Source organism: Vulpes vulpes, chromosome 2 (genome assembly GCF_048418805.1).
Source record: "Vulpes vulpes isolate BD-2025 chromosome 2, VulVul3, whole genome shotgun sequence".
Taxonomy (NCBI): Eukaryota; Metazoa; Chordata; class Mammalia; order Carnivora; family Canidae; genus Vulpes; species Vulpes vulpes.
This window is the reverse complement of record NC_132781.1, coordinates 119,355,870-119,383,556: the sequence shown is the minus strand read 5'-3', so window position 1 is coordinate 119,383,556 and position 27,687 is coordinate 119,355,870. Positions and strand designations below refer to the sequence as shown.

General features: G+C 38.1%; 1 protein-coding gene across 1 annotated transcript in view; it reads left to right on the top strand.

Moving 5' to 3' along the window:
* The window catches only part of NRG2 (neuregulin 2), a 242,900-nt gene that overhangs the window by 12,678 nt on the left and 202,535 nt on the right, over window positions 1–27,687 (top strand). Inside the window, exons 4-8 of the mRNA XM_072749755.1 lie at window positions 13,984–14,234; window positions 17,380–17,486; window positions 19,279–19,327; window positions 22,233–22,381; window positions 23,859–23,943. The gene's annotated coding sequence lies outside the window, so the exon portion shown is untranslated. The remainder of the gene's footprint in view (window positions 1–13,983; window positions 14,235–17,379; window positions 17,487–19,278; window positions 19,328–22,232; window positions 22,382–23,858; window positions 23,944–27,687) is intronic.

Sequence of the window (27,687 nt, the reverse complement as noted above, 5' to 3'; positions counted from 1 at the left end):
GGATCTTGAGTTTACTGCAAAACTATTTTAAATAAAAGCTTTCTTCAATCTGTTGATCTGGAATATTTCCACTGAATCAAATTTAGTAAATACATCTTTGTATATTTCTTTGTATTTTAGTTATACCAAAGAGATCCAACTTACCTTCTTTTGATACAGTTACATTTACATGATGTAGCACAAATTGATCTCTATTTATATAGCTAAAGGAATTTCAAAACTCCAAATGATTATCTTACTCCTGTTACCCACTGAGCTGACCCATACATGTTAGCCAGGGAAATAACTCCAAACAGGTGGTGCTGATACACTGTGCCCTAAAATGTGTGGGGTTTTTTTTAATTGAAAAAGCCATCTTGTATATAAATAGTTTTCATCAATAACTAAAAACATATAGAGATGAAAAAGAAGAATTCAAGACAAATGGCAATATATATATATATTTTTAAAGAACTTGTGTTTTAAAGCCCCTTGTGTTTATTGTCTTTAAAAACAAACACCAGTTTGTCATTTGCCTATTTTTTCTTGCCTTTGAATGAAAGATTTTTGAGGGGGGGGCTGTGTATTTGTTTTATGTTTCTTATGTTTCTTTATTATATTGTTAAATATAGTATTATATCCCAAAGGGAACTCAGAATATTAATTGAGTGCAAAAGTCCCTGCTGTACCATTAATATTTGTTGACTAACAAAATGACTGAGTGAATATTCATGACCAAACCATAAGAAAGTTGTAGCTACTTTCTTTCCTATGGTACAGCATTTATTATTGGAAACAATCATCCATCAGGGTGAATACATTTATGTCAGGTGAGTGTTTTTCAACTTTATTTATATAGCTAACACTGTATTTAGTCAAGTTGCTATCAGCCATTGGTTTCTTTAAGTCCAAGTGTTAAGCTTCATTTCCTCATTCCTATAATGCCAGGTATTCACATTCTGTATTGATCAAGGGACATCAGGTGCTTCTGTGACAAGACTGACTTCTTCCACAAGCTCCCTCTAAGTAATGCCTTTTCTTTGTATCATGCATCATGTGAGAGATTTTTTGTTGTTTGTTTGCTTTTGGTATTTTGTAAGTGGTGATCTATAAGATGGGGCAAATCCAGAGGTTAAGTCTTTACTTCTCACATGAATTGCAACATGACAACATCCTTACCTGTAGTAGCCAGCCTGCAAGATGGCCCTCAGTGATTCCTACTTCCTGGTATTCAAATTCTTGTGTGTTCCCCCTCCCCTATATTGTACATGGGTTGGTCTGTATAACCAACAGAATGTGGCAGAAGTAGTGGTATGTCACTCGTAAGATTAGGTTATAAAAGACTGTAAGAACCCAGGGGCCACAGGCCAAATCAGAACCTCAGCTGGTTCTATAAGGTACTTTCACTGAGACTGGGAAGTGCCAACCCAGATCCTGAGCCAAAAAGGCCCAAGTCTTTCTTGGACCTTGAAAAGTAAAAGACAGAAAAACGTGTATATGTAAATAGAAGTAAGTAGGAATTTTACTAAAAGATAGTGGGAAAAAGAGAGCACCTAATAAAAAGAAATGAAATACTGACAGAGGCTTGTACATGGTTGAATCTTAAAAAAATCCTAAGGGAAAGAAGCCAGTCACAAAAGACCAGATATTGTATGATACTATTTGTATGTAATGTCCAGAATAGGTGAATTTATAGACACAGAAGATAGATTGATAGTTGCCTAGAACTGTAGGGATGTGAGTAGGGGGAGCTTGGGGTATGATAGCTTAGTTCAGAGTTTCTTTTGGAAGTAATGAAAATGTTTAACATTGAGTGTGGTAATAACTGGAAAACTGTGAATATACTAAAGCTATTCACTCGTATATTTTGAATGGGTCAGTCATAGTATATGAATTATATCTCAATAAAGCTGTTAAAAAAAAAGACTTTGGCTTCCATTTTGGGCTTTCTAGCTCTTCCATCACTTCCAACACTCTGGAGGAAGCCAGCTTCCATGTTTTGAGGACACTTAGATAACCCATTCATGGAAAGGCTTATGTAGTGAGGAAACTTGTGAATGATATTTGCTAGTTAGTTTGTAGCTTCCTATTATGAGTGATATTAGGCTATTCAATATGTTTATTTTTATTTATTTGAGAGAGAGAGAGAGAGAGCAGGAGGGGTGGAAGAAGGAGAGGGAGAGAGAGAATCCTCAAGCAGACTGCCTACTGAGGATGGAGCCGGTGGTGGGGCTCAATCCCAGGACCCCAAATTCATGACCTGAAATGAAATCAAGAGCTGGCAGCTTAGCTGACTGAGCCAACTAGGCACCTTAAGCCAAATTTAATATTTTTAAAGACATTTGTAGGAGGATAACAAGAAATATAAACATGAAATCCATATTCCATGACATTAAGAGACATCTTTAACCCCAATGTATAGTACATGAAGGCCAAAAGTGATCGAGAAATGACAAATGACTTAACAAGCCAGAGAATGGTAAAACTTAGAGACTGCAGAGGAAAAAGACAAGAGTAACAAGCACATGGATTTGTTCCATGGAACCTGAGAATGCCACAGGATTTAGAGGGGTGAAGAATATATGCAGGCATATTGTGGGTTTAGTTCCAAACTGCTTCATTAAAGAAAGTATCCCAATACTTTCTTAACCAGTGCAAATAAAAGTTATGTTTATACTATTACTGTAAGTATGCAATAGCACTATGTCTAAAAAGCAAATGTACATACCTTAATTTAAAAATGCTTGATTGCTAAAAAATGCTAACCATAATCTGAGCTTTCAGTGGCTCATAATCACTGATTATAGATCACTGTAACAAATATAATAAGGAAAAAGTTTGAAATATCACAATAATTACCAAAATGTGGGGCATCTGGATAGCTCAGTGGTTGAGTGTCTGCCTTTGGCTCAGGTCGTGATCCCGGGGTCCTGGGATTGAATCCTGCATTAGGCTACCCACAGGGAGCCTGCTTCTCCCTCTGCCTGTGTCTCTGCCTCTCTGTGTCTCTCATAAATATATAAATAAAATATTAAAAAAAAAAGAATTACCAAAGTGTAACACAGAGACATTAAGTGAGCAAATGCTGTTGGAAAAATGGTGCCGATAGGTTTGTTCAACACAGGGTTGCCACAAACCATTGATTTGTAAAAAACATTCTCTCAGCTAGCCCATTAATTTCCTTTATATCTTGCTCAAAAGTAATCTTTTTATTTAAGTTTTTATTTATTTATTCATGAGAGACACACAGAGAGAGAGAAGCAGAGACATAGGCAGAGGGAGAAGCAGGCTCCACACAGGGAGCTCAATGTGGGACTCGAATCTAGATCCAGGGATCACACCCTTAGCCAAAGGCAGACACTCAACCACTGAGCCACCCAGGGGTCCTGCTCAAAAGTAATCTTAACAGAGAGACCTTCCATGGTCACCCTATATTAAATAGCACCCATCATCATCATCTTCCTTAACTTGCTTTATTTGTGTCACAGCATATGGTTAGAGATGTTATATATTTACTTGCCTAATTATTATGTATCTACCTTGACTAAAACGTAAGTTGTTGCTGGCAAAGACTTTCTCTGTTTGTGCTCACTACTGTATCTTCAGCACCTACTATAGCATCTGGTACACAGTAGATACATGATGAAAATTCGTTGGCTGAATGAATCAATCAATACACTCAAAAGTGTTGATAATATGCTTTTTCTCTTTTAATTAGTTAATATGATTAGTTATCACAATAAATTCTCTGATCTCAAACTATTCTTGCATTCCTGATGTGATCCTACTCAGTCTGGTATTTAATTTTTAAAAAATGCTTCTGAATTTTATTTGCTAGTATTTTAGTTAATATTTTCTCAGTAGCTTTTTAAAAATTGTGGCAGCTTTGTCAGATTTTGTTTTTGTATTTACTTTGGATTGAAATAAATGAATGTCTTTTTTTCCCTCCTCAAGGCAGCCTAGATTTATTTTGCTAACAGAAGAGAGATGAGTTTGCTCTATTTTGTATAACCAGGATTATTTCAGCCCATATTGTTCTTTACTGTCTGAGACTGAGTTTTCTCTCAACTTTTCTTTTAAATGTATTTCTTTTGTAAAAAAAAAAAAAGATTTTATTTATTTGTGTGTGTGTGTGTGAGAGAGAGAGAGAGAGAGAGAGAGAGAGAGAGAGAGAGAGCATGAGCAGGGAGAAAGGCAGAGGGGGGGGGGAGGGAAAGAGAAAGGGAGAGAATCTCAAGCAGACTCCATGCAAAGCCCAACACGAGGCTGAATCTCACAACCCTGAGATCACAACCTGAGCCAAAACCAAAAGTCAGACACTTAACTGATTGTGCCACCCTCTCACCTCCAATATTTAACTGATATTTAATTGATGACTAAAGATAATTGTTAGGAATATCATTTCTATGTGTTGGCACAGTGATACCCTCATTGGCTGTTGGGAGTAAGTAGGTATGTTTACTGTGACCTGAAAGACACCCAGACTTGCTATGCATTTTAAATTTTGTCAGCATTCTCATTTTTGCTGTTCCTTCTTGTCTTTTCTCTCAGAAATCTGCATGTTTATTTGTTCCTTATCATCTCCCATGGGTTCTAAAAATAACCCACTTGTTAAAATTGTGCCTAAGATAAAAGTCAATAGGCTTTAGCCTGAAGGAATCCTTTGTGGCAAAATGAAAGACATTAACAAGTTTTGACATCTTTTTTGGTTGTTTAGTTTTTTCCTGTATGCTTACTATTCTATTCTACATTACTATGCTATTAGATAGAATATAAGAAGAAAGGCAATACAGAGTTACCTGGGTTCAAATCATGGCTAGTTCTGGGCTTTTGGGCAAGAAGCATAAATTTTCTAAGCCTCAGCAAAATGGGGAGAATGATTATATTTACTGCATATGGTTGTTATAAGGCATAAGTGGCTGAATACATGTAAAACACTTAGAATGGTGCCTAGAAGATAGCCCCCGAGTTTAACTTTTATTATTATTATTACTATATTCCCAGAGTAGCTTTGCCTGGTATTCTTCAAGTGCCTGATGAACACAGATGAAGATGTTCAAGGCTCTATTGAAATGTTTTTGCATCTTAAGTTTGGTGTTATAATTTTATAGTATTAACAGCATCCTTATCATATTACCCTTAGCCCTCTATAAGACTCCACTTAGCTAGGCCAGTCTATTTATTTCTCCTAAACCATCATGTATATTTGCAACTTTCCTGCATTGGGGGATGTACTCTTATCCAACTTCTCTCCAAATGCTACCCATCCTTTGAATTCTTCATGGAATCTGTCCTGGATATATCAATCTTTCCCTTTTGAGAATTCATAACTAAACTTCTCAAGTAAGTATATATAAGGATGCAAATAAATGAAAATGATTTATCTAGGAATTACCTTCAATTCTGTGTGTGTGCAGGTATGTGTATGAAATAATGTGCAAACTATGACATCTTAACTATCAGGGTGCACATTATTGTGACATGATGAACAATTTATAGTTACATACCATTGTACTGAGGCACCATCACTGAGATCTGCCAATCTAGGCAAATCATCTGGTCCTTGTCTTAGATCAGAGATCTTGTGCTGTGAACTTGTACTGTATTATTTTTTTCTAATGTATTAATTTTATATAATTTAAAAATAATCACAAGATTGGAAAGTGTGATTGAAAGTTTTACGGCTATAGAACTTAATCCCAACCAAGTGAGAAATTTCTTTCTCTGCATTAAGTAGGCAGTCAATAAATATTTATAAATGAAGGAATCAAAAGATAAACTAGTGATGGGGAAATACTATAAAAAATAGTTTCCAGATAATTATAGTGGAAATTTAACAGATCTATTAAGGAAAAAGAGAGCCTTCCTATTATTAAACTTGCCTTACTCTGGTATTCCCACAGTGTTTTATTCACATTTTTATTACTGCATTTACAGTGTTGGATTATAATTTATGTTTAAAAATAACTGTCTCCTTTTCTAAACTGTGAACAATTAGAGCACAGCATCTGGATCTTATTCCTTCTTATAATCCTGGGACACATTGACAGTTGATTTTGAGATTAAAATATTATTTTTTTTCTCTGATAAAAGGATATCTCTCCTTACTCCTTTGTTCTCAAATATATATATATATATATAAAGATTTTATTTATTCATTCATGAGAGACACAGAGAGAGAGAGAGAGGCAGAGACACAGGCAGAGGGAGAAGCAGGCAGGGAGCCCCACGCGGGACTCAATCCCAGGTCTCTAGGATCACATCCTGGGCCAAAGGCAGGTGCCAAACCACTGAGCCACCCGGGCTGCCCTCTCAAATATATATATATATATATTTTTTTTTTCCTCTCAAATATATTTTAACTCAGTTTTCCTTCTCATTCATCTACAGTAGAAGCAGTGGGTAAAGCTGGCTGATTTTGATTTGATCAAAGAGGGGCACTTGGAGCATAATTCATTAAGTATCTGACTCTTGGTTTTTGGCTCAGGTATTGATCTCAGGGTCATGAGATCAAGCCACACATCAGGCTCTGTGCACAGTAGGGAGTCGGCTTGAGGATTCTCTCCTTCTGCCCCTCCTCCAATTTGTACTCACACTCTCTAAAGTAAATAAATAGATCTTCTTAAAAAATAGACAAAAAGAACTTGAATAGATATGTCTCCAAAGAATATATACAAATGGACAACAAGAACATGACAAGATGCTCAACATCATTAGTCATTAGGGAAATGTGAATCAAAACCAAAATGAGATAATACTTCACATTCACTAGGGTGATCAGTAAAAAACAACAATAATTTTTTTAAAAGGAGGGGGTGCCTGACTGGTTCAGTCAGAAAAGTATGCAACTCTTGATCTCAGGATCATGACTTTGAGCCCTGTGTTGGTATAGATTACTTAAATGAATTAAAAAAAAAAAATTTAAAGCAACATCAACAGAAAATAACAAGTGTTAATGAAGATGTGAAGTAATTGGAACTCTCCTACATTGCTGATGGGAACATAAGTGGATGAAGCCTACTGTGGAAAAGTTTGGCAGTTCCTGAAGAAGTTAAATATAGAATTACATATGATCTGATAATTCTACTTCTGGATATATATCCCAAAGAACAGAAAACAGATGTTCAAATAAAGACTTGTACATGAATATTCAAAGCAGCCAAAAGGTAGAGGCAACCCAAATATCCACCAACAGATGAACTGATAAACAAAATATGATATATCCATATGAAATTTTACTCAGTCATAACAAGGAATAAATACTAATATATGCTACAACCTGGATGAAGCTTGAAAACATTACACTTAGTGAAAGAAGCTAAGCACAAAAGGTCAAATATTCTATTTATATGAAATACCTAAAATAGGCAAATCTGGATACTGATACAAGTCAGTTTCTATGGCCCAATGGAGACAGAGAGCAGATTAGTGTGCCAGGGGCTAAGGGAAGGAGGGAAGAGGAAATTACTGCTTAACGGGTACAAGATTTTTGTTGGGGATGATGAAAAAGTTCTGAAATTGGATGATGTTGACTGTTGTACAACATTGTAAATGTACTTAATACTACTGAATTGTATACTTTATTTTTTTTGAATTGTATACTTTAAAAAGTTAAATGGGGGATCCCTGGGTGGCGCAGCGGTTTGGCGCCTGTCTTTGGCCCAGGGCGCGATCCTGGAGACCCGGGATCGAATCCCACATCAGGCTCCCGGCGCATGGAGCCTGCTTCTCCCTCTGCCTGTGTCTCTGCCTCTCTCTCTTTCTCTCTGTATGACTATCATAAATAAAAAAATAAATAAATAAATAAATAAATAAATAAAAAGTTAAATGGTAAACTGTATGTTATATATATTTTACCACAATAAAAAAAAGTAACACCTTACCCTTTGACCCAGGAATTTCAAATTTAGGAATCTACTAAGAGGAAATAATAGGATGGATAAAAAGATATAGCCCCCCCCTCCCCAAAAAAAAAGTCCAACTGGGACAGTCCAGAATTAGAGTTAGCCAAGTAAATTATGATATCTCCATATTATGGAATACTGTGAAGTTATCAAAAATCATATTGGATAATATTTTATGTACCTGGAGGAATGTTCTGGATAATATGTCTAACAAACAGAAACATAGATCACAGAACAGATATAGTGATTATCTTTTTTTTTTTTTTAAGATTTTATTGTTTAAGAGAGAGGGAGAGAGTGGGGAGAAGCAGAGGGGAAGGAAGAAGGACAAGCATATTCTGCACAGAGCCAGATGTGGGGCTGGATATGGGGCTGGATGTGGGGCTTGATCCTAGGACCCTGAGATCATGACCTGAACTGAAACCAGGAGTTGGATGCTTAACCAACTGAGCCACACAAGAGCCCCTATAAGGATTACCTTTTCAACAAGATAAAAATTATTATGAAGGGACCAGAAGGATATACACAAAAAAGTTAGCCATGGTTATTTTTGGTTGCTGAGGTTATTATAGGTGAGTTTTCATAGTGTTCCTTTAATTTCATGTGTATTTTCTAGGTTTGATACTTTGAAAATGAGTTACTTTTGTAACTTGAAAAGAATAAACAGGGGCTCCTGAGTGGCTCAGTCTGTTAAGCATCTGCTTTTACTTCAGGTCATGGTCCCAGGATCCTGGGATGGAGCCCTGAGTCCTCCTGGCTCCCTGCTCCTTGGGGAGCCTGCTTCTCCATCTCCCTCTGCCTTTCCCCCTGCTTGTACTCTTCTGTGCTCTCTCTCTCGCAAATAAATAAATAGTCTTAAAAAAAAAAAAAGAATTAACCATGAGTTCTATTTACAGCAAGGAAGCTATCCCAGGATCATTATAAAAATCTAGAAAAATCACATTTATGGGAGAAAATAAAAAGCACTTAGCATCCAACTACTTAATGAGAAATACTGTAATTGGCATATTTTCTTTGTTTTCTTTTCTTTTCCTTTTTAAAGAGATTTTATTTATTTATTCATGAGAGACACAGAGAGGCAGAGACATAGGTAGAGAGAAAAGCAGGCTCCCTGTGTGGAGCCTGATGCGGAACTCAATCCCAGGACCCCAGGATCTTGCCCTGAGCCAAAGGCAGATACTCAACCACTGAGCCACCTAGGCATCCCTGGCGTGTTTTCTTTCATATGCATTACTGCTTATACCTGCACTCACTTTGTGTGTGTGTGTGTGTGTGTGTGTGTGTGTGTGAGTTAGTAAATCGTATATAGAATATATTAATTACTTCAGTTACTATACATCAATCACTGTAAATTAATAATCAATATAAAAGGACTGCATGACCATCGTAAATGTGGTTACAGAAGTACTTTATAAAAGTCTACGGGTCCCACAATACTTCCTCAAGACCATTCTAAACAAGTAACTAGGGCCCCCAACTCTATGGTCAACTAATATTTGACAAAGCAGAAAAGACTATCCACTGGAAAAAGGACAGTCTCTTCAATAAATGGTGCTGGGAAGGGATCCCTGGGTGGCGCAGCAGTTTAGCGCCTGCCTTTGGCCCAGGGCGTGATCCTGGAGACCCAGGATTGAATCCCACGTCGGGCTCCCAGTGCATGGAGCCTGCTTCTCCCTCTGCCTGTGTCTCTGCCTCTCTCTCTCTCTATCTGTGTGACTATCATAAATAAATACAAAAAAAAAATTTAAAAAAAAATAAATAAATGGTGCTGGGAAAATTGGACAGCCACGTGCAGAAGAATGAAACTAGACCATTCTTTTACACCATACACAAAGATAAACTCAAAATGGATGAAAGATCTAAATGTGAGACAAGAATCCATCAAAATCCTAGAGGAGAACAGGCAACATCCTTTTTGAACTTGGCCACAGCAACTTCTTGCAAGATACATCCATGAAGGCAAGGGAAACAAAAGCAAAAAATGAATTATTGGTACTTAAGCAAGATAAAAAGTTTCTGCACAGCAAAAGAAACAGTCAACAAAACTAAAAGACAACCTACAGAATGGGAGAAGATATTTGCAAATGACCTATCAGATAAAGGGCTAGTGTCAAAAATCTATAAAGAACTTATTAAACTTAACAGCAAAGAAACAAATAATCCAATCATGAAATGGGTAAAAGACATGAACAGAAACTTCACCAAAGAAGACATTACACGTGGCCAACAAGCACATGAGAAAATGCTCCGCATCACTGGCCATCAGGGAGATACAAATCAAAACCACAATGAGATACCACCTCACACCAGTGAGAATGGGGAAAATTAACAAGGCAGGAAACAACAAATGTTGGAGAGGATGTGGAGAAAGGGGAACCCTCTTGCACTGTTGGTGGGAATGTGAACTGGTACAGCCACTCTGGAAAACTGCGTAGAGGTTCCTCAAGGAGTTAAAAATAGACCTGCCCAAGACCCAGCAATTGCACTGCTGGGGATTTACCCCAAAGATACAGATGCAGTGAAACGGCAGGACACCTGCACCCCGATGTTTATAGCAGCAATGTCCACAATAGCCAAACTGTGGAAGGAGCCTCGGTGTCCATCGAAAGATGAATGGATAAAGAAGATGTGGTCTATGTATACAGTGGAATATTCCTCAGCCATTAGAAATGACAAATAGCCACCATTTGCTTCGATGTGGATAGAACTGGAGGGTATTATGCTGAGTGAAGTAAGTCAATCGGAGAAGGACAAACATTATATGTTCTCATTCATTTGGGGAATATAAAAAAATAGTGAAAGGGAATAAAGGGGAAAGGAGAGAAAATGAGTGGGAAGTATCAGTGAGGTTGACAGAACATGAGAGACTCCTAACTCTGGGAAACGAACAAGGGGTAGTGGAAAGGGAGGTGGGCAGGGGGGGAATGGGGTGACTGGGTGACAGGACTGAAGGGGGCACTTGATGGAATGAGAACTGTGTGTTATGCTATATGTTGGCAAATCGAACTCCAAAAAAATATATACAAAATAATAAACAAGTGACTACTAATATTGATATTGTTTCAGAAAAATTTGATCATAAACAAATATCAGACACACACATATATGTATGTATACTTTGTTTTACCTAAATTGGATCATAATATTTATACTGTTCTGAAATGTAGATTATTTAATAATACATCTTAGAAATATTTCTATATTGTTACATAAAAATATATTTTACTCTCTTTAGTAGTGTCGTTGGAGTTTCACATAGTATGAATCTACCATAATATATTTGTTTATTTTCCACTTGAATATTTTTATTTTTTAAAATTTATTTAAATTCAATTAATTAACATATGATGTATTTTTGGTTTCAGAGGTGGAGATCAGTCATTCATCAGTCTTCTACAACACTCAGTGCTCACTGGCCCACTGGTTTGTTTCTTTAGATGAAATTCTGTGAGGTGGAGATCAGTCATTCATCAGTCTTCTACAACACTCAGTGCTCATTACATCACATGTCCTCCTTAATGCCCTCACCTAGTTGTCCCATTGCCCCACCCCTTCCTCCCCAGCAACCCTCAGCTTGTTTCCTATGATTAAGAGTCTCTTATGGTTTGTCTCCGTTTCTGATTCCATCTTGTTTTATTTTTTCCTTTCTTCCCCTATGATCCTGTTATCTTTCTTAAATTCCACATGAGTAAGATCAAATGATAATTGTCTTTCTCTGATTGACTTATTTCACTTAGCATAATACTATCTGTTCCATCCGTGTCATTGCAAATGGCAAGATTTAATTTTTTTGATGGCAGAGTAGAGTCCATTGTGTGTGTGTGTGTGTGTGTATCACATTTTCTTTATCCATTAATCTGTCAATGGATATACCATAATATATTTATCCAGTTTCCTAATGATTGACATTAGGTTACTTCCAAGATTTTTCCAGTGCCTCTGAGAACAATGGTAAGAGAGCCTCTCTGCTCCTATATTTCTGCATTCTTGTCATAGTATTTCTCTAGATACACATGACATTTTAAAGGAAGAAATGATAAGGCTTAATGACAGGTTGGCCAGAAGCTTGATTTGATCAATTCAACCAAGTGTTGAATTGAGCATCAATTCCTACTAACCAAATATACAAAGCCGAATTATCAACCAGGACCACTGCATTAAATTATACAGAGGTGAATCTGTTTGAAAATAGAAATTCATTGTCCAGAGCACCCCTTTTCTTGGTTACAAATTATCCAATCACCAGAAAGTTGCTTCAAGAACTGGATATTTTAATTAAGGTTAAATGGACTAAGGGGATTTTTTTTCAAGTTGTGAATGATTGAGTCACACTTCTTCACTGAACTCTCTACCTGTCACACAGATTGCAAGGCTCACACCCTCTGGTTCTCTTAGACAGTGCTGGAGGCATGTTGATGTATTTCGCCTTTTCTGCTCTACTCATTTAAGCAACTCAGTAATGAACTTGCCCTTATCTGTGATATCAATGTTCATCATTGTGAGCTCTATCATATTTTGTGCTGGCAGCACCCTGCCCACTGGTTTGTTTCTTTAGATGAAATTCTGTGTGGTGTTCATACCAGAATGCTCTTTTTCCTTTTCTGAGTTCTTTCAGCTTCCAGAGGGCTGAGGGAGAATGGAAAGCAACAGTCCTTCCTTTCCTCCTTCCTAATCGGTTCTACATCCACTTCTCGCTAGATGGAGAAATCACTTAAGTACAACTGTCAGGCTTCCCACCCTCTAAGTGCTGACTTGTAGAAGGAAAAGTAGTTTTAGCTGCTAGGGGCTCTTGGCCCAAATTTCTACAAGAATGGTAGTGAAAGGGGGTGGCTATTTCAGTCATGAGTGATTTCTCCAAGGCTAAATCCATAAATATTAAACGCCAATTTTGTGGTGGTAAATGCCACCAAATTGGATTGCTTTTAAAACTCTGCATAACCCTGGCAAATATAATTTCAGCTCCTTCTCACACTGTGGTCTCCTTTTACTTACACCATACTTTGACAGAGAAAGAATGGAACAAGCTTCATTTTGATTCATGAATGTTGTTTTTATTCTAAATGCCCCCTGTGAGGGGAATGCAAATGGACACAAGATATATGCAAATTTACTTGCATACCCAGAGAAGGCAAATGAGGCTTAGTTCTTAGATTCCTTGATCAGGCTCCCTGGGTGAGAAGGCTAAGGAAAGAGGTGTCTGTAACTGAATTACAGAGAACGTCATGTTTGAGAAGGGAGAGGAGAGATGTTGGCTGCCATACAGCTCCCAGCATTCCAGAACCTGCATATAAAAGTGAGTGCAGCTGCCAAGCCAAGGGAAGGAGCTCAATGAAAGAACGGCCTTCACTGGCATGAGGGTGCCCAGGGCACAGGATGCATACAGCAGGATAAAATGGAGTCTCCCACTTTTCTGCTTTAGGTCTTGACCCCAAATCCCTGCATGAGTTTTTAAACTACTATCTCTTCCCTGCCTCATCTCTCTTTTTTACAACCCGGACAGGACTAGGGTGTGGTGAGTGAAGCACAAAATTTAAGGGAAACTAAAAACCCCAGCAATCAAAATAATGTTTTAATGTAATATTCTTTAAAAAGTCAAAATCAATGCAAAAAATCCATAACGAATACAATGTCAACATTGTTAGTAGAGACAGAATTCTTTCTTCCTTGCCGAATTCTACCCGGCCTCAGTCACTTCACCCTGAACCTGACCTGGTTCCAATAAAGCTTTATTTGCAAAGCTGGTGGCTGGCTGTGGTTTGCCAATTTGATTTTTTCAACTATTGCATTAAAATATTATTTATTTGATCGCTGAGTCTTGGAGGACACCTCTTAAATTTGGTGCCCAAAGAGGTTGTATCACTCAGCTTACTCTAGTGCTGGCTCTGTTTTGCCTCTTCTTTTCTTCTTTTTAACCTTATAATGATTCTATTTGTGAACAAGCTCCCTCCTGAACTTGGTTTTATGTGAGAAACGGGAATATGTAGGAATTATGGGGTTTTTACAGAAAGCTTTTCCCATCCCATCTTCTTTTTTGCCTTCTTTCTCTGAGATCAGTTCCCTGGCAAAACATTCTTAACTGTCCTTTTCTGTTCTCTTGCAGTTTTACTTTTCTTTTCCAGGCAGTGCTTCCTGAATTTCTCCATCCCAGCTAAGCTTTGTCATCTGTTGTCTCCAAAAGCCCTTGGATTCCTCTACTGATTTTAGACAGCTAGAGGAGACACTGATTTGCTCTGCTTATGACAGAGGTTCTTATGCCTGATCCATGTCCATGCCCACGGTGGCCTAAGGTGGCTGAGGGAAAATAGGCATTGTGTATATGCTGTGACAGAGACACGTCAACATATCCCTGAGGTACCTAATGCCCATGCTGTGTTTATAAAAAAGAATTTATTAATGTTCTTTACTTTGGGTTACCTTAGCATGTATGTTCTACTCTACGTTTGTATCACAATGGACTAACATCCTAAGTTTTTTTTTAAAAAGATTTTATTGGGGAATCCCTGGGTGGCTCAGCAGTTTAGCGCCTGCCTTCGGCCCAAGGCATGATCCTGGAGTCCCCGGATCGAGTCCCGCGTTGGGCTCCCTGCATGGAACCTGCTTCTCCCTCTGCCTGTGTCTCTGCCTCTGTGTGTGTGTGTGTGTGTGTGTGTCTTTCGTGAATAACTAAATAAAATCTTTAAAAAAAAGATTTTATTTAGTTATTCACAAGAGACACACAGAGAGAGAGAGAGAGGCATTACGCCCTGAGAGAGCAAAGAGATGATCCCAGGGTCTTGGGGTGGAGTAGCACATATGGCTCCCTGCTCAGCAGGATGTCTGCTTCTTCCTCTCCCTCTCCTTCTGCTTGCGCTCTCTCTGTCTCTCAAATAAATTAATAAAATCTTAAAAAAAAATAACCACACCTTAAAAATAATAATAACCACCATAATATGTTTGGTGAATCTACAGATCTGAACAATTTCTTTTTTTTTAAGATTTTTATTTTATTATTTATTCATCACACACACACACACACACACACACACACACACACACAGAGGCAGAGATACAGGCAGAGGGAGAAGCAGGCTCCCTGCTGGGAGCCTGATGTGGGACTTGATCCGGAAGTCCTGGGATCATGCCCTGAGCCAAAAGCAGACACTCAACCACTGAGCCACCCAGGCATCCCAATCTGAATAATTTCTGACTTCTAAGGACCACAAAGAGAATATGATGCACTTAGAGCATAATGTTAAGAAATAGACTTAAGTGAAGTTTGGGTTGCTTTTTAATTTCCACTAATAGTCATCAGTCCCTTGTTCTTATTTCTAGGTGTTAATGGGAAATAATCTTCTTCCCACCCTAAATAACTGTGCTTTGCATGTTTAAAACACCAGCTCTGGAGGCGCCTGGGTGGATCAGTTGGTTGAGTGACTGCCTTAGGCTCAGGTCATGATCCCAGGGTCCTGGCATCCAGACCTCTCCCTCCACCCAAATCCCCCCAAACCTCCCATCAGAGGGGAGCCTGCTCTTCCCCCTGCCTCTGCCCCTCCCCCTCAGCTCCTGTTCTCTCTCACTCTCAAATAAATAAATAAAATCTTAAAAAATCAAACAACCCACCAGTTCTGGCACTGGTCCTCATGGGTTTTAGGAGATTGGCAAAACCCAGAGCAGTTTTTTCCTATTTTCTGTTTGGTGCTCAGTTTTCATTCTATCAGATTTCTTGGGGGAAAGTCTCATCACCTATGCAATTATTTTATTTCTCTACCCTCTTGGCAAAAACTAGCAGGGAAAGATAAAAGAGAATCATGATGACATTGTACACATAGCCTTTCCTAATCATGAGTTTCCCTGGTAGTTTGCTTTGCAATATGAAGCTGAAAATTCCCCCAGCTTCTATCACTTCTTTCTAATCACTGGTTAATATCATTAAAATTGCTTTATCTAGACAAGAGGTTGGCAAAGTGTGGCCTACAGGCTTGCCACCTGTCTTTATAAATAAAGTTTTATTGGAACTCAGCTATATTCATTTGTTTACCTCTTACACGTGGCTGCTTTCCTGCTACAGTGGCAAAGTTGGGTCATTGAGATGAAGATCATATGACCCAAAAGTTTAAAACATTCATTATCTTGCCCTATAAGAAAAAAGTTATGAGGGGGATCCCTGGGTGGCTCAGTGGTTTAGTGCCTGCCTTCCGCCCAGGGCGTGATCCTGGAGTTCCGGGATTGAGTCCCACATTGGGCTTCCTGCATGGAGCCTGCTTCTCCCTCTGCCTATGTCTCTGCCTCTCTCTCTCTATGTCTCTCATGAATAAATAAATAAAATCATAAAAAAAAAAAGTTATGAACCCACTGCTCTACAGGACCTAAAGTTTTCAGCTTTGTATTAGTTATCTATTGCCGAATCACAAATTACCCTCAAATTTAGTAGCTTAAAACAACATTTAGTGTTTCACAGTTTTTGTGGGTCAATTCAGAAGTGGCTTAACGACATTGTTCTGATTCAGGGTCTCTCAGGATGTAGTCAAAACCTTGGCTAGGGCTCCAATTATTTGAAGGCTTGACCAGAGCTAAGGGATATACTTCCAAGATGGTTCTCTCACGTGGCTGTTAGTAAAAGGCATTATTTCCTTGTTAGCTGTTGGCAGGAAGTTTCAGTTCCTTGCCACATGGACCTCTCCACAGGACTACCTGAATGTCCTCACAACGTACCAACCGGCTTCCCCTCACCAAGTGATCCAAACAAGAGCAAAGAGAAGACTGTAACATCTTATGAAGTAATCTCAGAAGTCATACACCCTTAATTATGCCATATTCTTTTTTTCTAGAAGGAAGTCACCAAGTTTTTGTCCACACTCAAAGAGAGGAGACTTAAGCTTCACCTTTTAAAGAAAAGTGTATGGAAAAATTTATGGATTTTAAAACCACCAAGCTTAATTTCAAACTATTTTTAAGGTTTATTTGTTTTGCTTTTAAGTCCTATAAGAGAAGTTGACAGACTTTTTCTGTAAAGGGACAGGCTAGTACATATTTTTGGCTTTGTGGAACATATGGTCTCTGTTGCAGGTACTCAACTCTGTATCAGGAAAGTAGCCACAGATAATTGGTAAATGAATGGGCATGGCTGGGTTCAAGTAAAATTTTATTTATGAAAATAGGCAAGGAGTTTGGATTATGCCCCACAAACTATAGTTTGCCAACCCTAGTCCACAAGATTCATTTTCTTTTTCTTATTCATTTTTTATTTTATTATTTTTTAAAGATTCTATTTATTTATTCATGAGAGACACACAGAGAGAGGCAGAGACACAGGCAGAGGGGGAAGCAAGCTCCATGCAGGGAGCCCAATGTAAAACTCGATCCTGGGACTCCAGGATAATGATCTGAGCCAGTGGCAGATGCTCAACCACTGAGCCATCCAGGCATCCATCTTATTCATTTTTTAAAAAGTAGGTTCCATGTCTGACATAGGGCTTGAACTCACAACCCTGAGATTAAGAGTTGCATGCTCTCCCAGGCAACTCCAGAAGATTATTTTCAAGAACACAAATCAAAGAATTGAGTCACACAGAGGACACAAAATTTAAAGCCGGAACATGTGCATCTTTGACCTTTCCCAACCAGGTAATATTCTCCTCCAGAAGATATTCTTTATACTTCTTTTTATTCTCTTTTATCATTTAATAAGATTCTAAGCATGCAGTTGCTATTTAATTGTTCATTGTTATTTATTTTTAAAGATTTACTTATTTATTTGGGGGGGGCAGAGGAAGAGAATCTCAAGAAGACTCCCTTCTGAGTGCAAAGCTGGATGCAGGGCTCAATCTCATGATCCAGGAGATCATGACCCAAGCTGAAACCAAGAGTCTGATGCTTAACTGACTGAACCACCCAGGCACCCCAATTGTTTGTTATTTAATGAGTTGATAACATTCCATCGTATGACTATGCTATAATATTGAACCAATTGTTTCTAGTCTTTGTTAGTACAAATAAGCTGCAATGAGCATATATATAGAAACATATATACACACACATACACACACACACGAGTATATTCTAGGAAAGAGTCTTAGAAGTATAATAGTCAAAGATCATGTATACTTTGTGATGAAAAGGAATTTCAAAATAAAGTTAATTTATTTCACATAATATATGTACAATAGTTCAGAATAAAAAAGATATATAAGGTGCCATGAACTTTATTTACAGACTTGTAGCTGCTCTGTGATTTTTTAAAAAGATTTTATTTATGTATTTATGTATGTGTGTGTTTATTTATTTATTTATTTATTTATTTATTTATTTATTTATTGAGAGTGAGCAGGGGGAGGGGCAAAGGGAGAGAGAGAGAGAGAATCTCGAGCAGACTCTGCACTGAGCCCAAATGTGGGGCTCGATCTTATGACCCTGAGATCATGACCCAACTGAAATCAAGAGTTGTATGCTCAACCAACTGAGCTACTCAGGTACCCTGCTGTGTGATTTTTTATAGAGCTCTGTATGCTCTTCCTATGTAAAGTAGTCCAATTGAAGGCTGAGATGTCCTTTGCACCTGTTGTTAAGGTTAGGTCACAGAGCAAGCAGACACTAAATAAGTCTCCTGTTGAAATGCCGTCAGGGACTTCTTGAGATGCTTCACAGAACTTTCACGTTTCCTAGAGCATGCTACAGAAAGCACCACTAGCACTGCCCTTACACCAAAAATGCCCATCTTCAAAGTCCCTGTTAGAACACAAATATATTCAGGAGGCAGCCTATCCCCTTATCTCACCAGAATGTCAGTGCATCCTATGGCAGGTGCCAAATGACTAGCCTTGTATCAGTGCATTAAGAAAGGGCAACATTTATTTTAAAGATTCTTTTTTTTTTAAATTTAAGATTTTATCTATTTCTTAGAGAGAAAGAGAGCAAGGAAGGGAGAGAGAATCCCAAGCAGACTGTGCTGGGCATACAGAGCCAGACATGGGACTCGATCTCACCACCCCAAGATCATGAACCTAGCCAAAATCAAGAGTTAGATTCTCAACCGACTGAGCCACCCAGGCACCCCAAAGAGTCATTCTTTATTAAAAGAATTATTGTGAGGGAGTGGTGCCTGGGTGGCTCGCTGGGTTGAGTGTCTTACTCTTCATTTCAACTTGGGTCATGGTCTTGGGGTAGGGAGATTGAGCTCCTCATCTTTCATGCTCAGCAAGAAGTTTTCTTGAGATTCTCTGACTCTCCCTCTGCCCCTCACCCTGCTTGTGTGCTGTCTCTCTAAAATAAATAAATAAATCTTTAAAAAAAGAAAAGAAAAGAAAATTATTGTGGGCACGAGGGAAGAAAGGCATTAAAATGTATCAGGTACTTAATAAGTATCAGATTTTTTCCTCATGCTTCCTGCTCAAGTAGATGTTATTTTTTTCTTTCACAGATGAGGAAACATGCTCAGAGGATTTATTGACTTTCTGGTCAAAAAGCTAGTAAGTCGGGATCCCTGGGGGGCGCAGCGGTTTAGCGCCTGCCTTTGGCCCAGGGCGCGATCCTGGAGACCCGGGATCGAATCCCACGTTGGGCTCCCGGTGCATGGAGCCTGCTTCTCCCTCTGCCTATGTCTCTGCTTCTCTCTCTCTCCCTCCGTGATTATCATAAATAAATAAAAAAAAAAAATTTAAAAAAAATGCTAGTAAGTCTTGATCAGAATTGATCTGAATTGGGGTTTTCCTAACTCCAGAGTGCTTTCTGCTATGTGATGCTGCCTCCCAATGTGCTCTGAATGCCTTGATATTCTCAAGATAGAAACATAGAAGGCTTCATGCATTGATATTCTCAAGATAGAAACATAGAAGGCTTCAGGGCACTGATTTCCCTAGACTGACTTTGTGACACTAAGGAATTTCAGGAGAATTTTCATCATTTGCTCTGTTTCGCTCTGTCCAAGAAAAAAGAAGTAGAGGCTGTCCATTAGAAAGCAGACTTTCCAGCAGGTGAAAGAAAGCTAGCAGAAGAGCTGGATGGGCTAACAAAAATAATAACTTTAGAGTTGAGAGAAACGGGGTGATTTAATTTAGTCACATTCTCTGGTCATTATGCTAATTAGAAGAAATAAAAAGGGAAAACAGGAAGAGAAGGCAAATGAAAGGAGAGGTATCTTTCCTATCCTTTCCTATCCTTTTCCCATAATAATTATGGGGATAACCAAGAAAAGTGAAACTAGTTGCTATTTATAGTCCCATTGAGGCAAAAATCAAAATTGAAATTTCTTTGCTGGGCATCCCTGGTGGCTCAGCAGTTTAGCGCCACCTTCAGCCTTGGGTGTGATCCTGGAGATCTGGAATCTAGTCCCATGTCTGGCTCCCTGTATGGAGTCTGCTTCTCCCTCTGGCTGTGTCTCTGCCTCTCTCTCTGTGTGTGTCTGTCATGAAAGAATAAATAAAATCTTAAGAAAAAAAAAGAAATTTCTTTGCTGTGCCCTCTTTATGACTTGTCTTTTGAGGAAAAATCTATTTGACTGTATTTGTTTCTCCACCCAAAAAATAATAGAAAAAACTTTGTGATTCTAATAACTACTTTTATCCCTGTCCTAGCAGATAGCCAGCCCCTGGATTATATTTCTTCCTAATCTATGGTATCATATAGATGAACATATATATTATAATGAAAAGCTAGGGTAAAGCTTCACTTATTTGGACTCTAGTAGTTCAAATTTATTTATTTATTTATTTATTTATTTATTTATTTATTTATTTTAAGATTTTATTTATTCATGAGAGACACACAGAGAGAGGCAGCAGCATAGGGAGAGAGAAAAGCAGGCACCCTCTGGGGAGTCTGATGGGGGACTCAATCCCAGGACCCCGGGATCATGACCTGAGCCAAAGCAGATGCTCAACCACTGAGCCACCCACATGCCCCCAAATTTAAAATAAAAAATCACTGTCATAGGTTGTGCTGAAATTTACATCACTGGGAATATGGATTCTAAAAAAAGACAATGAAGTCATTGAACAGACAAATAGAGATATTCAGCTCATGTAAGGGGATTATTACCTGTAAGCAATTTAACACGTATTTCATATTTATTACTTCAGTCTGAATTCAGAACAAAAAAGTTGACTTTATTCAGTAAATAAACTCTTGTTTACATTACATTAAATAACAATTGAAAAAATCCCTAAGGGAATACTATACAGCCTTCAAGCAGTTTTTTTGAAATACTGAAAGTAACAGGCTGAAAAGTAATTTCTGGAAGGAAGGATTTTGCCAAAAGGACGCAGAGAATTAGGGTCTAGAAAATATTCCTGGAATTGACACGTAAGAAGTTTTTTGGTGACATCCAGAGGTTAGTTTTGGTAGTGTGGTATGAATGGAAGCAAAATTTCAGAGATTTAAAGATGAGGAAGTAGTAAGGAAATGAGGCTTCCAGAGAATATTTATTCCAAATATCTGTCAGAGAAATAAGGAGAAAACATATAAGAACAATAGGGGAAATGCAGTAGGTGCCAGTGAAGATTTTTGCTAAACAATGAGAGACTTCTGCATGATTGAATGCAGTGGAAGATGACCACGTTGGAAAGGGATGGGAAGGAATAGTATTAAAAGGCTGGGTAGAAAAAGAAAAAAAAGTAATAAATCAGGTTTTGCAAGATAAAAACAAATTCTGCTCTTTGAAAGACAAGTGGAGAGAAGGAAAAGACAAGCTGCCCACTGGGAAGAACAACTTTAAAAGCACATATCTGAGGAATGCCTGGGGAGTGCAGGCAGTTAAACAACCAACTCTTCCTCTCCACTTCGGTCATGATCTCAGAGTTGTGAGATTGAGACCCAAGTTGTGCTCTTGCTCAGCACAGAGTCCGCTTAAGAGTCTCTCTCCTTCTCCCTGTCTCCCTCCTCTCTCTCCCTAAAATAAATAAATAAATCTTAAAAACAAACAAACCCTATCTGATAAGGTTTTGTTAACCGGAATATGTTAAGATTCCCTAAACTCAATAATAAGCAAACAATTCAGGAAAGAAAAAATAGGCAAAACATCTGAATGGACACTTTATAAAAGAAAACAGATGACACTTAAGTACACGAAAAGATGCCTGACCAATTTAGTCATTGGGAAAGTGCAATTTAAAATTACAATGAGAAAAAAAAAATAAAAAATAAAAAATAAAATTACAATGAGATACCCCTGCACACCTAGTAGAATGGCTTAAATTAATACAGCAGTAATTATAGCAACTGATAATGTCAAACGCAGGTGAGGATACAGAACAACTGGGATTCTTATATGTTGCAAGTGGGAATGCAGTGTGCTACAGCCACTTTGGGGAACAGTGTGGCAATTTCCTTTAAAGTTAAACTTGCATTTGCTGTATGATCGAAAAATCTTACTCCTAGGTATTTACCCAAGAGAAATGAAGACCTGGAAAGTAATATTTGTAGCAGCTTTGTCCACATTTTCCACAAACTGGAAACAAATCACAGTACACCTATACAGTGGAATGCTCCGCAGTAAAAAGAATCAAACTATTGATACATGAAACAAGGTAAATCACTCTGAAAAGCATTATGTTCTGTGAAAGGAGCCAAATTCAAAAGACTACATACTATATGATTCTATTTATGTGATATTTGGAAAAGGAAAAACTATAGAGACAGAAATCTAATCAGCGGTTGCCAGAGGAACTTTGTAGGGTGATAGAAATACTGTATCTCTTGATTGTTGTAACGATTGTATGCTGTATAAGTTTGTCCATATTCATACACATTAAAAGGGTGAATTTCTCTATATATAAATTATACCTCTATCAACTTAAAAAGTCTTTTTAAGGCTGGATAGAGAATATTTCCTTGACAAGAGTAGGACACTTGAGCATGTAGATTTTTTCTTGCTTTAAAGTTTTGCATACATACACGGTTCCTCTACCAAGGAGTCTCCTTTTACCTTATTTCCCAAATAACTCCTTATTCTCCTTGGGATTTCAGGAAAGCATGACTTCTCCCTGGAATGTTTTCCCTGAATTCGCAAACTAGGTTAATTTTTTCTACTATGTGTTCCGAATAGCACCCTTATCTAATCTCTCTGGCTGGGTGGGTCACACTCTATTGTAACTGCTTATTGAATTGTCTTTTTCCCCCTTTATGCTGTAAGCTTCATGAGGGAAGAGCATCCTTCTTACTTAACTATTGTATCCTTGCATTTAGCACAGAGCCAGGAAGAATATTTGTTGAATGAATGGGGACAAAGCAGAAGGTTTGAAATGCCTTGATGTGAAATTGAATATTAAATTGATAAGGGGTGATGGGGCACCTGGGTGGCTCAGTGGTTGAGTGTCTGCCTTCGCACAGGGTGTGATCCCGGGGTCCTGAGATCGAGTCTCGCATTGGGATCCCAGCAGGGACCCTGCTTCTCCCTCTGCCTGTGTCTCTGCCTCTCTCTGTGTCTCTCATGAATAAAAATAAAATCTTTAAAAAATTGATAAGGGATGAAAAAATGTGTAAGTTATCTCCCCAACTGCATCTCTGGCCCTGACCTCTAACCTAATGTTCCACCAGCATAATGCTGATTGTCCTTGTGATATTTTCACATGGATGTCCTGCTGTCATTCTAGCCTTAATATTTCTAAGCAGAAGTAATTTTCCCCTTCCTCAATTTGATTCAAATGGAATTCTTTCCCTAATTATTCTATTTCTGAAAGTAGTATCTCTATTTTTATAGACTTTCAAAGGAGAACGTTAGAATTGCATTAACTTGTCCTTCTATTTGCTATCTTATATAATTTTATATAAAAATGTGTAATTCCTTCTTTTATTATTTTCAGTTTTTTAAAGATTTTATTTATTTATTCATGAGAGACACAGGCAGAGGGAGAATCAGGCTCCCCATGGGGAACCCGATATGGGTCTTCATCCCAAGACCTCAGGATCATACCCTGAGCTGAAGGCTCAACTACCGAGCCACCCAGGCACCCCTAATTCCTTCTTTTAAAATATTTTTCATTCTCGTTGGCTTTTCATTTCCAGTGATGTTCTTATAGAGCCCTGTCTGGGCAGAGAGGCAGGCACCAAACAAGGAAACACACATTCAAATATGGAATTATGACTTATGGTAAGTACATGGAGGAACAAACAGAGTGCTTTTATAGAATTATGGGATGGGAAGGACCTAATCTCCCACAAAGGGAAACTCTTGTCAGAAGATCATTTAAGATCATTACGCTTAGGCAAACAAGGAGAGAATGGGAAGAATAGAAATAACACTATACTGAATTGAAAGAGAATAATGTGCGTAGAATTTGAAGTGGGAAAGAAATTGGTGTTCAGTTATAACCTGTTCCCAGAGCTAAAAGAAGACGATTGCTGGAAGGCAGTTGAGCAGTGGGGAAGAGTGGCATGGCGGACCCTTGAAAAGCACTTGGGGACCAGAGCATGCTGACTATCATAGGCTATGATACAGGACTTGTATGCTATCCTTTCTACTGTGAAGCTACCGAAATATTTTAATCAAGGGAATAACATAATCCAAAAAGTAATGCTAAGCAAGGAAATCATTAAACACAGCAGCATCTCTTAATATGCATTGATTGTAAACGAGATTAACAGTGATATTAAAGCCTAACTTGAGAAGATATGGAAACGAAAATACTAGATAACAGCAATGAACAAGATGAGAGGTAGGATGATTGGCTATAAAGCTTTCTAAGGCTCTTTTGTTTTTAAATTTTATATATTTATTCATGAGAGACACACAGAGAAAGGCAGAGACATAGACAGAGGGAGAAGCAGGCTCCCTGTGGGGAGCTCAATGTGTGACTAGATCCCAGGACCCCAGGATCATGCCCTGGGCCAAAGGCAGATGCTCAACCACTGAGCCATTCAGGTGCCTCTATTTTTAAAGATCTTATTTATTTATTTGAGAGAGAGAGAGAGAGAGAGAAGCAGACTCCCTACTGATTGGAAAGCCCCATGCAGGGCTTGATCCCAGAACCCTGAGATCATGACCTGAACCAAAGGCAGATGCTTAACCACTGAGCCACCCAGGCGCTCCAGCTGAGGCTCTTGGTTGTTCAAGGAAGAGTATAGATAAATTAACTTTAGACCTTGTAATATACATGTTAAAAATGTAAGGAGAATTACCAAAAGGATAAAAATATAATATGAAGACTCTAAACCAATGAGGGTGAAGAAAAAGAATAGAGAAAGCCAGATCAACCTGATAGAAGAAATACAAGGAGGGGAAAAAAGAAGCCGAGAAATAGCACTGTCAATTAAAAAAAGTATCAGAATTGTTGTAATAACTCATGTCAGTAATTTCAATATATAAATAGATGAAAGTTGTCACTTAAAAATCAGAACTGCTCCTACTAGATAATAGTACAAAAATGTAGCTACATGCTGTTTACCACAGACACAGCTAGAACATAAACTAATGAATGGGAAAATATTACCCCAAAAGATGTTAGTATGGTAATATGAATGCCAGACAAAATAGCCTTTAAAGTGAAAAGTATTGCTCAGAATAAATATTTTCTAAAAATAAAAGGAATAATAAAACAATGAAAGACTAATTCACCAAGGAGCTATAGCAATTCTGAATCTGTATGTAACTCATAATATAAGGCAAAAATGTCATTGACAGCATTGCAAGAAATCAACAACTCTTCAACTACATGGGAGTTATTTTTTTTAACCCCGTTTCCTACAGAAACAGAAAAACTGACGAAATACTAATAAGAATATAGGAGATATGAACAACACAATTAATAAGCTTGATTTAATGGAGATAGCTAGAATACTTCACCGAAAAGAGAGTACATGTACTTCTTAAGTATTTATAGAGTATTTATAAAATTTATAGAGTACTTATAAAATTTTACTGCAAAGCCAGTCTCAAGAAGTAACAAAAGGGTTGATATCATACAGACTACTTTTTTTTTTACTGTAATAGAACAAAACTAGAGATCAACAGCACAAAGCTCCATGCCACAATAGAAGGACTTTAGTTTCTGCCTTCAGCAGTTAGTTGGATGGTAGTGCTGTAGTGTCATTCTCTGAGATAGGAAGGTCTGAAGGAGGAAAAAGTTTCTAAGCTGGATGAAAATGAAGTTGGAGCAACGATGAGTAAGTTCAGGGATGTCTGGCCAACCCGATGAGCTATTGGGACAGATGTACCTCAACTGATTCACCAAACGTAGATGTAATGCGTCTGCGGTGACCACACTTCTTTTCAAAGAGCCCTTTTTCTATTTTGGGATTTTGTAAATTGGAGTTTGAAAATCATCTATTTACATTAATATTACCAGTTAGTTGGTTATGCTGCCACCTTGTGGTTAAATTTAGGATAGCAGCAGATGTCTTCTCATTAGATGAACTCCCGTACACTTGCTTTAAATTTTTTTTTAATTTATTTTTTATGATAGTCACAGAGAGAGAGAGAGAGGCAGAGACACAGACAGAGGGAGAAGCAGGCTCCATGCACCGGGAGCCTGAAGTGGGATTCGATCCCGGGTCTCCAGGATCGCGCCCTGGGCCAAAGGCAGGCGCCAAACCGCTGCGCCACCCAGGGATCCCCGTACACTTGCTTTAAATCAAAGAAAGTAAAGATTGGAAAACCATAGGTGTCATTGTTCAGAATACCGTCAAAGCTTAATACACAAAAAGTATACAAATAGCCAATATCTATTGAATGCTTACTATGTGCTAGACACAATTGTAAGTTCTTTACATGCACGACCCATTTAATACGACAACCCTGTAAAGACTGTTACGCCTACTTGAAGAGGTTGGAGCATAGAAAAATAAGTAATTGACTTAAGCTGACATAGACACTAAATAATAGAGTTGAAATTTCAAAATATATGGTAAAATTCTGCAACTCTTAAGCTTAAGTACAGTAAATATTGTTTAAATCAGGAAAAATGTTTAAATAATCTAAATATTTAACAATAAGGAAATGGCCCACAAACTCTAGAGTGTAGTCTGATAGAATGTTCACAGAGATTTTTAAAAAATATTTTATTTATTCATTCATGAGAGACACACAGAGAAAGGCAGAGACACAGGCAGAGGGAGAAGCAGGCTCCACGCAGGGAGCCTGAGGTGGGACTCAATCCCAGGTCTCTAGGATCACGCCCTGGACTGAAGATGGCGCTAAACTGCTGAGCCACAGGGGCAGCCCTCTTCACAGACATTTTAAGTGATATTCAGAGACTATATAAGAACATGGGAGAAATCCCTGGATGGCTCAGCGGTTTAGCACCTGCCTTTGGCCCAGGGCGCGATCCCGGACCGAGTCCCGCGTCAGGCTCCCGGCATGGAGCCTGCTTCTCCCTCTGCCTGTGTCTCTGCCTATCTCTATCATGAATAAATAAATAAAATCTTAAAAAAAAAAAGGGAGACTATAATATGAAATACCCAGCCAATGTTATTCACACCATATTAGTTATAATCAATATGTGACACTCTAGCATGTTTTTTAATTTTTTAAGTTTTAAAAATTTACTTGGAAATAACTTCAAAATTACAGGGAGTAGCAAAAATAAATGTAGTACAAGGAACACTTGTATACCCTTCACAAAGATCTGCCTACTGTTATCATTCAATCCTATTTGCTTTATCATTCATTCTCTCTCTCTCTCTCTCTCTCTCTCTTTCTCTCGTCTCACCACACACACACACACACACACACACGCACAATGTTTTTTTCTGAACCATTTGAGGGGTAAGTTATATACATTATAGTTTTTTGCCCCTAAATACTTCATTATGGAATTTTGAAGAACAGGCTTTGCTAAACAGTTGTTAACTTCATAAAGTCGCATGGGTATAGTACTTTTATCCAATTTATTGCCCA